We start from the raw sequence: 12,794 nt of genomic DNA on the forward strand, positions 1-12,794 counted from the left end.
TTTGAGCCTTTTTTTGAGCGATTGTCAAATTGTGCTGGATCCAACGAGAACAAACCTTTTTTACGGCCAGGTGTTCTATCATACGCATAAAAGCAGCATCATCGCAATTTGGCGTGTGTATGGGCGCTAAGTGCTGTTATTTATTCCTACTCTTGCATACACATACATAAGTTAATTATCTTTCGCCCGCATTCGATCTGTTGTATGTTGTAGTCTCGTTAAATATTGCAATTTTGTTGGTGTTTTTTATGTGTTTTGTAGTATTTTATAGATGTTATTATTGCATTTGTAGCTGTATGTCATATTAATTGTCACGTTGCAAGTGCAATTAAGAATAACACCGCAAATACATGAGCATTGTTGCCGCACATTTATTTAAAGTATTTAAAATTTAAACACATTGTTTGCATTTTTTATTGTTTTTTATGCGAATTGGTTTATGGAAAATCAATAAGCAGAATCAATTTATTTATATGTTTGTAAAAATTTTCAGTTTAAGTTAAATAGTTCTATGAGTTAAAATTTGGTATATGTGGGGTAGGGGAAGCTCTATATTCGATATCATATTTCCATGCAATTTTATTAATATAATAGTCAATTTGGTCCCTATATTCGGTATAAAGTCCACAAGAATAACGAAAATCATGTACACGTATATAGTTTATGTGGGCTCGTGGTAACTCCTGGACTGATTTCCACTATTTTCGCCACAACCCTACATTATATCCAAAATTATACGTTAATATAATGATTATATTAATAATCGGGAGTTTGTAAATCATTGTATTAGGTATATGGGGCAAAAAATGACCTTACTTCTTATCCATTTTAAACACAGAGTTACATTTCTCAGTTTTTGCAGAATATCCGAAAGATTTACTGATATTTTCGTAAAAAAAAGGTTTTTGGCTCTTAATTTTAACACACATATGTACATTCACAAAAATGACTCCCAGAATTACCAGTCACGAATTTCTAAGTCATAGTTTCATAGTTTTCCACAAAACTCATACACGTACGCAGGAATACGCCTTACAAACAATGTGGCACAGCTATTTTATTTGCTGACTGTCACTTAATCATAACACTCACTCACTCATAACTGTCACTTCGCTTCGTCATAACATGAAAATTCCTGTGACTTCGCTGGTGGCAGTTGGTATACCATGGCGTATACGTATCGAATGAAGAGCTCTCACATGCCTGTATAAACATAAACTTTGTTATAATAATCAAAGGAATATAACATTAATAATATATATTTGAAGACACAGCTCATTTTTAAAGTATTTGTAGTAATAATACCTGTGTTTATTATTTATTCACTCTTATAACTCTAAAAATATGTTTCATAATTATTTCGTATAAGTTCTTCATTTCGCAGTTTAGAAGTTAAGCACTTCATGCCTTGTGATTTCAATTGCACTGCTTGAAGAAGCTTCAACAAAGTAAAACAGCAGAGAGGCTAACAGTTAACAAGTAGAATAAGGAAGGAGTTTTTTGTTCATAGGCGAAGTGCATGACGGATGAAAAATCATAAAAAAATGCTTATTCGACGAGCAAATTGTTAGGTAGTTACTCTATGATGATACAAGAACACATATATAGAAAGAGGTTACCGAAGATAAACAAAAGACAACTTTAGGTTAAAACAAGTAAGGAAGGGCTAAGTTCGGGTGTAACCGAACATTTCATACTCTCGCAATTTATTTATTTAACTTTATTTATATTATATAATACACAATTTGACCCACATATTCGTCATATATATTGTATAAAGTCCATTGAAAGTTGGAAATCCTAATATTAGGTTAGAAGCACCGAGGTAATCGTGTTCGATATATGGGGCCTCAAAAACCTATGGTCCGATTACGGCGATTTCTAGAATGGGGCTGCCACACTATTAAATTTGCACAAATGTTCTGCACCGATATCTTCACTAGTGCTTACTTTATATATTGTAAAGTAAACGATTCAGATTGTCTTCAAAGTTCTGGTATATAGGAAGTAGGCGTGGTTGTGAAGCGATTTGGCCTATTTTCACAACATATCATTGGGATGTAAGGAAACTATTACAAACCAAGTTTCATTGAAATCGGTCGAGTAGTTCCTGAGATATGGACGCCACGCCCATTTTCCATTTTGTAAAAACATCTCAGTGCAGCTTTCATCTGCCATATCTTATGTGAAATTTAGTGTTTCTGACGTTTTTCGTTAGTGAGTTAACCCACTTTTTGTAATTTGCAACCTAACTTTTGTATGGGAGGTGGGCGTGGTTATTATCCGATTTCTTTCATTTTTAGACTGTATTAGGAAGTGGCTAAAAAAAAACGACTGCAGAAAGTTTGGTTTATATAGCTCTATTGGTTTGCGAGATATGTACAAAAAACTTAGTAGGGGGCGGGGTCACGCCCACTTTTCCAAAAGAATTACATCCAAATGTGCCCCTCCCTGATGGGACCCTATGTTCCAAATTTCATTTTCATACCTTAATTTGTGGCTTAGTTATGGCACTTTATGTGTTTTCGGTTTTCGCCATTTTGTGGGCGTGGCAGTGGTCCGATTTCGAAAGCAACCTTCCTATGGTGCTAAGAAATAAGTATGCCAAGTTTCATCAAGATATCTTAATTTTTACTCAAGTTACAGCTTGCACAGACGGACGGACAGACAGACATTCGGATTTGATATGGTATATATAACCCTATATCTAACTCGTTTAGTTTTGGGTGTTACAAACAACCTTTATGTGGACAAAACTATAATACTCTCTTTAGCAACATTTGTTGCGAGAGTATAAAAAAATCAATTCTTTCTTAAAATTAAAATTCATTCAAAAAGTCAAAAAGGGGTCACCGTTCATAACTACTTCTCCTCATTATAAATAATTAGCATTGAATTTAATTGAACCCTACTTGTGGTCTACGGTACAATTTAAATTTTGAATTCTTATAAATGATTTTGTAAATTTTCCACATAAAATGATTACAATCGTACTTCGTAAAGCATTGCCACTTCACTCTTCACCATTACTACTAACCACTATCTGTTCATTTGCTTTGCAACCACTGAAGTATGGAATATTTCGCAACCAGCTGCTGGTGTAAGTGTGAAGCAATTATTTACATAAGCACGTCTACACTTTTGCTCACGATTCAATTCGATTTCATTTGCCCAGGCGTTCGCGGCGAAATCAAATTAAACGTCCCTCGTTCGTTTAATTTCAAGCAAGCACCGACTGCACTTATGATATTAAAATCAAAATACTTTGAAGGCTGAAGTTTCATTTCAAGTGCTAATTAAATATGAGTTTTTTTCGATTATTTGCTGTAATGTCTGTTTTTTCCTTTAATTGCTTGAAATGTTCTTTAGCATTGCTAAGTTGCTTATTTAAAGTCGAAATTCATTGCGGTACTAATTTAGCGAAAGCACGCATACTAATGGTGGTAAAAATACAAACAAGGAAGGCGTTACATATTGACCGACTCATAATGAATTTTCAAACCTGTATTGCCTTAGCCATCGACCGATATTTTCTGTATTAAGTCAGCTATAAGCAAAGAGATCCTCCTTTTCACTATCTGGGGACATTAAAAAGGTATCTTCCATGTTTTAGAAGGTCGATGCCACACTGCATTGAAGTATTGGTGTAAACCTTTCTTCCGATATGTATCTTCACTGTTACTGGATTTATATATTATAAAGACTTTCGAACTGTAGTAAAAGATATCAAAATGTATATTATTTCCACAATTTCGTTCTATTTGATGGAGTATGTTCTGTGATATTTTAGTTATGCGTGACAGTCTAATTAATCAAATGTAGTCAACTCACATTTACTCACTTTTCGTCCACTGAAGATGATTTATATTAAACATTGCTTTCTACGGTTAGTTCAAAATCTTTGTAACATTCAATATTTTCTACATACTTCGATGTATCGGCTTCCAATTCCAGCAAAATAACGTACGAACATATACAAAATTTAGCACCCTCGACTATTTACATATTATGAAGGTTTAATATCCTATCTAATCGCGAGTGGGTGGTTTTGTCAACAAAATTGCCATTGTGTCGTGGTCAACTGGCCAGCTGACATAGGACACTGACTACAAAGTATGAAATTCTCTGAATGGCTACATGCCAAAGTTGAATAAACTATTTAGCAGAAATACAACACGATTTGCGACTACAATGTAAAATACCATGAAAGTGTTAGTCCAATCGTAAACATTTAATAAACACTTTGCGAGTAAACATGTTTGACCATAATAAATAAAGTTAACACCAACCATAAACGGAATATGTGGTCATAAATACAAATTGCTGGATACAGTGGAAAAAATAAAATTCAACAATTAAAATATTAAATAGTCTGAAACTAAATCTTACCTACTTACAACTAGTAATTTTATTATAAATAAGACACAAATTCGATTTTTTTCTTTACCATTGTATATTACTACTTAGAGCTTGCTATCGACCCTGCATCGCTCATCTAAAAATTATTGAAATCGGCAACTCTCAAATATTTTATAGAATTTAATATAAAATATTTTTCTCTCTCTCTGTTTCACATTTGGGTAAAATCGGACCATTACTTCCCCTAGCTCCCATATACCTCATATTAGGATTTTCAAACAATCGGTGGGATTTGTATCGTATATATCGGCTAATATGTGAGATATCTCAGCAAAATAAAAGAGCATATAATCTTGCATATCATGTATCATGGTGCCGAAGTCGGGGTAGGTTTTATCCCTGTTCCCGTATACTATTTCTAATTACTTCAGTCGACTTTATACCAAATATATGATTAAATTGTGTGATATCTTAAAAAAATTAAACAAATAAAGTGGGTCGATATAAAATGTTCGGTTTAATGCGAACTTTTTCTTTCGTTACTTGTTTTGCTTGAACATTGTATTCTTTTATTTCATTTTCACCACGTGGATTATCTTTACTCCACTGCTGCTTCGACTGTAGCTTTAACATATACATAAATCATTTGTTATAGAAAACGAATTGCTGATTTTTTGCGTGAAGGGTGATTGAGCACGAACACAAAAGTATTGATCTCCTCATAATTGAAAGTAAGTGGAAAGTCATTTGTACGTTTAAAGCAGTGTTGGGTGCCCATTTTATTACTTCGAGTGCCATTTTGTTGTTGATGTTCGATAAGTTGCAACATGCACCCCTCGCAAACTCTGAATGTACTCTGAGTGATCAAGAACCACTCTTTGTAAAACATGTTTATTATTGTCACTTTTTTTATTCGTAACCACAATGAACAATATAATTAGTTTTTGTTGTTGATTTCATTGTAGCCACAGTAAATTTTACGATTGTCTTTTGCTTATAATGCCTACGATGAAAGGACAAACTTGTCTTGATTGTTTTCGTGCGAATTTCCATTTGTTATAGTCGCTTTGCTTGCAATCGTTATGGCTGCCGGCACTGCATTAAATTGTACACAGTTATTGACTCGGAAACAAACGACTAGGAAAAGCGAAATGAAATATATTCAGGTGCTCATTAAGGGGTTAGGAGTAGTCAGGAAATCTTTTTCTAGATTTTCTGGAAAAATCTAACTGTTGATTGCTTAAAAATTCGAAATTTTTGAAAAAAATTCTTTGATCAGGTTTGAGTTTATTATGCATCTACTGAGCGGTTTTCAAGTTACAGTTTTCAAGAAACATAGTTTTGAGAAAAACGCATTTGAAGTTTCACACCAGTGTTTTGGAGTGCCCGAGCGCTCTTTGTTATTTGTCAAATAACTCCAAAAGTAATTATCGGATCAACTTTCAGAGAATATTTTTAAGATATTACAATTAACGAAAATGTAATTGATTTTTTGAAAATCCTGACTACCCTTAACGCCTTAAGGACATATAAAGCAGTTAGTGTGTGCACACATGCACATATTTCCTCTCCTTTGTCACTTCACATATTATATACATTTGTATGTTTCTCTTATCAGTCAAATTGTGTGATCCTTCGTCGACCTGCCGTGACCTGTCCGCGAATTATTACGTTAATGAATAACCGTAATCGGGAAATTTTAAACAACTGAAATGCGTAAATATTTAACAACGCATGCATTGTATATGAATATACTTATGCGCAGATATGTATATGCACGCATTTGTGAAATTGCGTTAAGCAGCTCGTTAAGTCAGCTACCCTAGCTAGGACTTCTTTATCCTTTATTGTTTCAACTCTGCCATTTATTTGTTTGTATTGCTACTATGTACTCTTTTAAATTAATTTCATTCGGACACCCTTAAGTAGAGGTGAATAATTTCAGCCTTGCCAACTGAAGTGAAAGCCTGTTATTATTTAAATTAAAGACGATGTTTTCGCCGCTTTGCGTCTCATTTTCTTTTGTAAGAAATATACAATGTAATTTTGTATTTTTTACTTTATTTTAATGTTTCTTATTCCTTCGGTTTCTTTGAAACTGTACGCTATTAAGAAATTGTATGCGTAAAATTGTGTACAACAAAAGGGAGACTTTGGATGTGTCATATACATACTTAGGAGCCAGTATAGAGAAAGAATAGCAATATCTTACAAAATTTTGTTTTTCATATTACACTTACAATTATGAAATCCTATGGAAGCTATATGATTAGATATTCCTTAGGATCACACTTCTATGTATCCGAATTTATTTTAATTTTTTATTATACTCTCGCAACATGATCAGGATGACGAGTGGAGTTGAAATCCGGATGTCTGTCCGTCCGTCCGTCCGTGCAAGCGATAACTTGTGTAAAAATTGAGTGGCAATTGGGCAAAATCGGACCATTGCCACGCCCACAAAATGGCGAAAACCAAGAAACACTAAATTTTACAGAAGAAATAGCAGAAGGAAGCTGCACTCAGATTTTTTTACAAAATGGAAAATGGAACTACTCGACAGATTACAATGAAATTCGGTATATAATATTTTCTTGACACTCTAATAACACGGACAAAAAATGGGCGAAAACGGTTCACAACCACGACTACTTTCTATATAACTAAATTTTGAATTCCATCTTATTCCTTCACTTTATAATATATACATAAGGAACCAATGAAGATAGCGGAATAAAACTTTACACAAATAGTGTATATCATCTCTGCCTTCATTTGTGGAAAAAATTTCAAAAGGACTATTCCATCTTATTCCTTCACTTTATAATATATACATAAGGAACCAATGAAGATAGCGGAATAAAACTTTACACAAATAGTGTATATCATCTCTGCCTTCATTTGTGGAAAAAATTTCAAAAGGACTATAACTTTTCAAGGCCCCAGATATCGAACATGTTAAACTCAGCGCCTTTGGGAAAATATGGGTAAATTTCTTAGTTAATTTAATGTAATTCAGAGGAAATTGTTTTCTTCTGATAGTGTTCTGTTCCAAAAATTATTAAAATCGGGTCCCATATACCTAATTATAGGGTTTTTAAGAATACGGTGTGCTTTATTCCGCATATATGTATTGGTTAATATGTGAGATATCTTAGCAAAATTAAGTGAGCGTGAAAATGAGAGATATTTTTACAAAATGGAAAATGGGCGTGGCATCTCCCACTTATGGGTCAAAAACCATATCTCAGGAACTTCTCGCCCGATTTCAATGAAATTCGGTATATAATACTTTCTTGACACCCTGAAGACACATGTGAATAGCGGAATAAAACTTTACACAAATAGTACATATCATCTCTGGCTTCACTTGAGAAAAAATTGTCGAAAACGGACTATAACTTTTCAAGGCCCCTGTTATCGAACATGTTGAACTCCGCGCCTAAGGGTTAATTCTAACCGAAAATATGGATAAATCTCTCTGATAATTTAATGTAATTCAGAGGAAATTGTTTATTCTAATAGTGTGTCTCGGTTCCAAAAATTATTAAAATCGGATAATAACATCTCCTAGCTCCCATATACCTAATTATAGGCTTTTCAAAAATATGGTGATTGATTAATATGTGAGATATCTTAGCGAAATTAAGTGAGTGTATAGTCTTGGATATAATGTACCTTGCTGGTGAAAATGAATGAAATCGGTTGAGGAATTTCCTCAGCCCTCATACACTATATAGGTCGAATTAATTGCATTATACTTTTTAACATAAAGGATCTAGAAGAACTTTTGGACTGTTAACATTTTCGAAAACTAAAAAAGTGATATGAGAATATAATATAGATTTTTTATTGAATCTAAAACCAAAATTTCCTTTCAACTCATCCCTGGAAATCAATTTATTTTATATTTAGGTTGTTTTTTATGAATAAAACCGACACTATAGCTGTGTCGATTATTTTAAGGAGTTCACCCAACTGTTTGAAGAACAGATACACTGTGTAATGTGTTGGGAGAGTATGAGTTACTGCACTTTCATATAATAAATGCACTTACCATATGCTCACATTTTTACCAATATTTACAAAATTTACTTCATCTCCTTGACTTATCAGTACTAACATATTTATATTATAACTAACATATGTACATCACAGGTCACAGTTTTGAGAAAAGCAAACCCATCGTGGCATAAAGGCATAACACAAGCACTCTCATCCATTTTATTTGCACTTACAACTTTTTAGCTCGCCTAGCTGGTCAAAGTTCGTAAATGAATAATTGAGCAGGCGCTGACTCTTTGGAAGCCCGTCTAGTGAACCCGTTGGTAGGGACAGAAGCCACTTTTAGCGTACATAAGTGCACAGTTACCTTTTTTTACGTTCCTGGAACGTCACTTAAACGGTATTTACTCATATTTTTTGCTTTTTTATACTTTCATACTTGGTGCTGTTCTGAATTTGATTTAATTTTTGTTTGTCGAGCTATCAACGACTTTTGAATTTGGCTTCTGCATTGGATGGTAAGGACGAAATTATTTGGTGTCGAACAGTTGGTTCACCAAACCCCAACATCACATGGATTTACAACGGTAAGCTACGGTGGCTGAGGACAATTATTCGCAGCCATAAGCCGTTATGTTTCGGTATATATTTATAGCATAAAAATATCTTAGACTTCGGTTAATAACTTAGAAGAAGGCATATGCACTATGTTTTTTTGGATGGTTATGTAGATGAATACATAATATATATACAAATTTGTGTCCAATAAGATATTGTAAAAAAACAAGTAAGGAAGGACTAAGTTCGGGTGTAACCGAACATTTTATACTCTCGCAATTTATTGATGTAATTTTATAAAGATAACACAAGTCGACCCATATATTCTGCATAAAATTCAATAGAATAACGAAAATCATCATAAATAGTATATGGGGACTGAGGTAATTCCTAAACCGATTTCACTCTTTTTCACCACCAAGATACAATATATCGAAGACTTTACGCTCACTTAATTTAATATTACTTTTAATTAGGTATATGGGATCTGGGGGAAGTTATGACCCGATTTTTAACATTTCAGGGACAGGAGAAACTGTTATAAGAAAAAAATGCAGAAGGAATGAATTACATTAAAATATCTGAGGGATTTACCTATATTTTCGGTGAAAAATTAACCTTAGGCACTGAGTTCTTCATGTTCGATATCAGGGGCCTTGAAAAGTCATGGTCCGATTTTGACAATTTTTCCACAAGTGATGTCACAGCTCAAATACAGTATTTGTGTAAAGTTTTATTCCGCTAGCTTCATTGGTTTCTTATGAATACATTATAAAGTGAACGAATCAGATGGAATTCAAAATTGAGTTATATGGGAAGTAGACGTAGTTGTGAACCGATTTCGCCCATATTCCACCCGTGTCATCAGGATGTCAAGAAAGTGTTATATACCGAATTTCATTAAAATCGGTCGAATAGTTCTTGAGATATGGTTTTTGACCCATAAGTGGGCGACGCCACGCCCATTTTCCATTTTGTAAAAAATCTCAGTGCAGCTTTCTTCTGCCATTTCTTATGTAAAATTTGGTGTTTCTGACGTTTTTCGTTAGGGAGTTAACCCACTTTTAGTAATTTTCAACCTAACCTTTGTATGGGAGGTGGGCGTGGTTATTATCCGATTTCTTTCATTTTTGGACTGTATTAAGAAATGGCTAAAAGAAACTACTGCAGAAAGTTTGGCTTATATAGCTTTATTGGTTTGCGAGTTATATACAAAAAACCTATTTGGGGGCGGGGTCACGCCTACTTTTCCAAAAAAATTACATCCAAATGTGCCCCTCCCTAATGGGATCCTATGTTCCAAATTTATGGCTTAGTTATGACACTGTATAGGTTTTCGGTTTCCACCATTTTGTGGGCGTGGCAGTGGACTGATTTTGCCCATTTTCGAAAGCAATCTCCTCAGGGTGCCAAGGAACATGTGTTCCAAGTTTCATTAAGATATCTTAATTTTTACTCAAGTTATCGCTTGCACGGACAGACGGACAGACGGACGGACGGACATCCGGATTTCAAATCTACACGTCATCCTGATCATTTATGTATACATAACCCCATATCGAACTCTTATATTTCTTGGTGACACAAACAACCGTTATGTGAACAAAACTATTATACTCTGTGCAACAGGTTGCGAGAGTATAAATATAATCTTATTTTCATTTTGGACATTTTTGTCATTTGAGCTATTTACAATATACAATTCGTCTAATTAATTCGATTCATCGTAGTCCTGCCGAAAAAGTTATGTGTGTTTGTATATTTTCATTGGAGAATAATATAATAAAATGCAAAGGTCGAAAACCAGTCACCAATAAGTGAAATGTAGCTGCAGTGATACTAACATGAGAGCTGCAAGGGATACTAACATGAAATTGTCAGCTGATACATGATTTAAGAAACTAAACTCATAGAAAGTAAAATTGAAAACCTTAAATGTCATTCATTGCTTTTATGAGAAAACTATGTGTATAATGCATGAAAGCAATTGAGCATCGCATCGGCGTACGCCAGCAGATGTCCACTCTTATGGAAGACTTCTCTCTAGTCTTGTGCGTAGGGCTTGGGACCCACCACATAAAAACGAAATACCAATGAAAAATCTACGGGAGGATGGGATCATGTGTAGAAGTTCACGCAAGTGAGGAAAGTTTTTGATTGTCATTCACTTGGGAGTGGCCAGAAACGATTCTTCTCCACATGGTTCAAGCAGCTCACGACTTCCGGTTTTAGACCAAGTATCCTCTGGGTAGCCAACAGTCATCCGTTTGAAGGCGGGCTAAAGTGAGAAGGCGAAGCCCGCTTATGCGGTTGTGCGTAGGGCTTGGGACCCACCACATAAAAACAAAATACCAATTAAAACTCTACGAAAGCCTCGGATGAGACACCCCTCTTTTGATGACGACCCCTACAAACGTTTTAAGGATAATGATATAAGGGCATGCACCTGGAATGTCCGGACCCTTAATTGGGAAGGTGCCTCTGCCCAGCTGGTTGATGTCCTCGTAAAAGTAAAGGCTGACATCACCGCCATCAAAGAAGTGCGATGGACGGGACAAGGACGGAAGAAGGTGGGTCCTTGTGACATCTACTACAGCGGCCATATATAGGAGCGCAAATTTGGTGTTGGATTTGTGGTGGGAGAGAGACTCCGTCGCTGAGTCCTGGCATTCACCCCGGTGGATGAACGTCTAGCCACAATCCGCATCAAAGCGAGGTTCTTCAACATATCGCTGATTTGCGCCCACGCCCCAACGGAAGAGAATGACGATGTGACCAAAGATGCTTTCTATGAGCGCCTAGAACGCACCTATGAGCGCTGCCCCCGCCACGATGTAAAAGTCGTGCTTGGCGATTTTAACGCCAGGGTGGGTAAAGAAGGTGTCTTTGGCACAACAGTCGGAAAATTCAGCCTCCATGACGAAACATCGCCAAACGGCCTGAGGCTGATCGACTTCGCTGGGGCCCGAAATATGGTCGTCTGTAGTACCAGATTCCAGCATAAGAAAATACATCAAGCTACTTGGCTGTCTCCTGATCGAAACACGCGGAACCAAATCGATCACGTTGTGATAGACGGAAGACATGTCTCCTGTGTTTTAGACGTGCGTACGCTCCGAGGACCAAATATAGACTCGGACCATTATCTGGTCGCAGCGAAGATACGCACCCGCCTCTGTGCAGCAAAGAACGCCCGTCTACAAACACAAGGAAGGTTCGACGTCGAAAAGCTGCAATCGCAACAGACAGCCACGAAATACTCTACTCGACTTGCACTCCTGCTCTCTGAGAGCACTCATCAGCATCTCGGTATAAGGGAACTGTGGAACGGCATCTCAAACTCACTGCGTACCGCTGCAGCCGAAACAATTGGTTTTCGGCAACGACAAAAAACAAGCTGGTACGACGAGGAGTGCCGTCTCGCAACGTTGCAAACGACCACAACACGTGCGGGATGGGATAGATACCGAGAGCTGAGGAGGGAAGCGAGACGTATCTGCAGACAAAAATAGAAAGAGGCCGAAATGCGTGAGTACGAAGAGCTTAAGAAGCTGGCAGACAGAGGGAATGCTCGAAAATTTTATGAAAAAATGAAGCGACTTAACGAAGGTTTCAAGACCAAGGTGGTAATCTGGTAACCGATGTCCAGGGCATACTGGGATTATGGAGGGAACACTTCTCCGACCTGCTGAGTGGCAGTGAGAGTACAACACCAGGAGATGGCGAACCCGATCCCCCAATCGATGACGATGGAACAGATATCCCATTACCCGACCATGAAGAAATTCGAATAGCAATTACCCGCTTGAAGAACAACAAAGCAGCGGGGACCGATAGATTACCGGCAGAACTATTCAAATACGGCGGCGAAG

At 36.2% G+C, this 12,794-nt stretch overlaps 1 long non-coding RNA gene across 1 annotated transcript in view; it reads left to right on the top strand.

The window, feature by feature from the left end:
- LOC128921868 (uncharacterized) overlaps positions 1-9,383 on the top strand; it is a 34,343-nt gene extending 24,960 nt beyond the window's left edge. Inside the window, exons 2-3 of the long non-coding RNA XR_008471178.1 lie at positions 8,608-8,764; positions 8,845-9,383. This is a non-coding gene — a long non-coding RNA (uncharacterized LOC128921868). The remainder of the gene's footprint in view (positions 1-8,607; positions 8,765-8,844) is intronic.
- Positions 9,384-12,794: the final 3,411 nt, after the last annotated feature.

The sequence above is a fragment of the Zeugodacus cucurbitae genome, chromosome 5 (genome assembly GCF_028554725.1).
Source record: "Zeugodacus cucurbitae isolate PBARC_wt_2022May chromosome 5, idZeuCucr1.2, whole genome shotgun sequence".
Taxonomy (NCBI): domain Eukaryota; kingdom Metazoa; phylum Arthropoda; class Insecta; order Diptera; family Tephritidae; genus Zeugodacus; species Zeugodacus cucurbitae.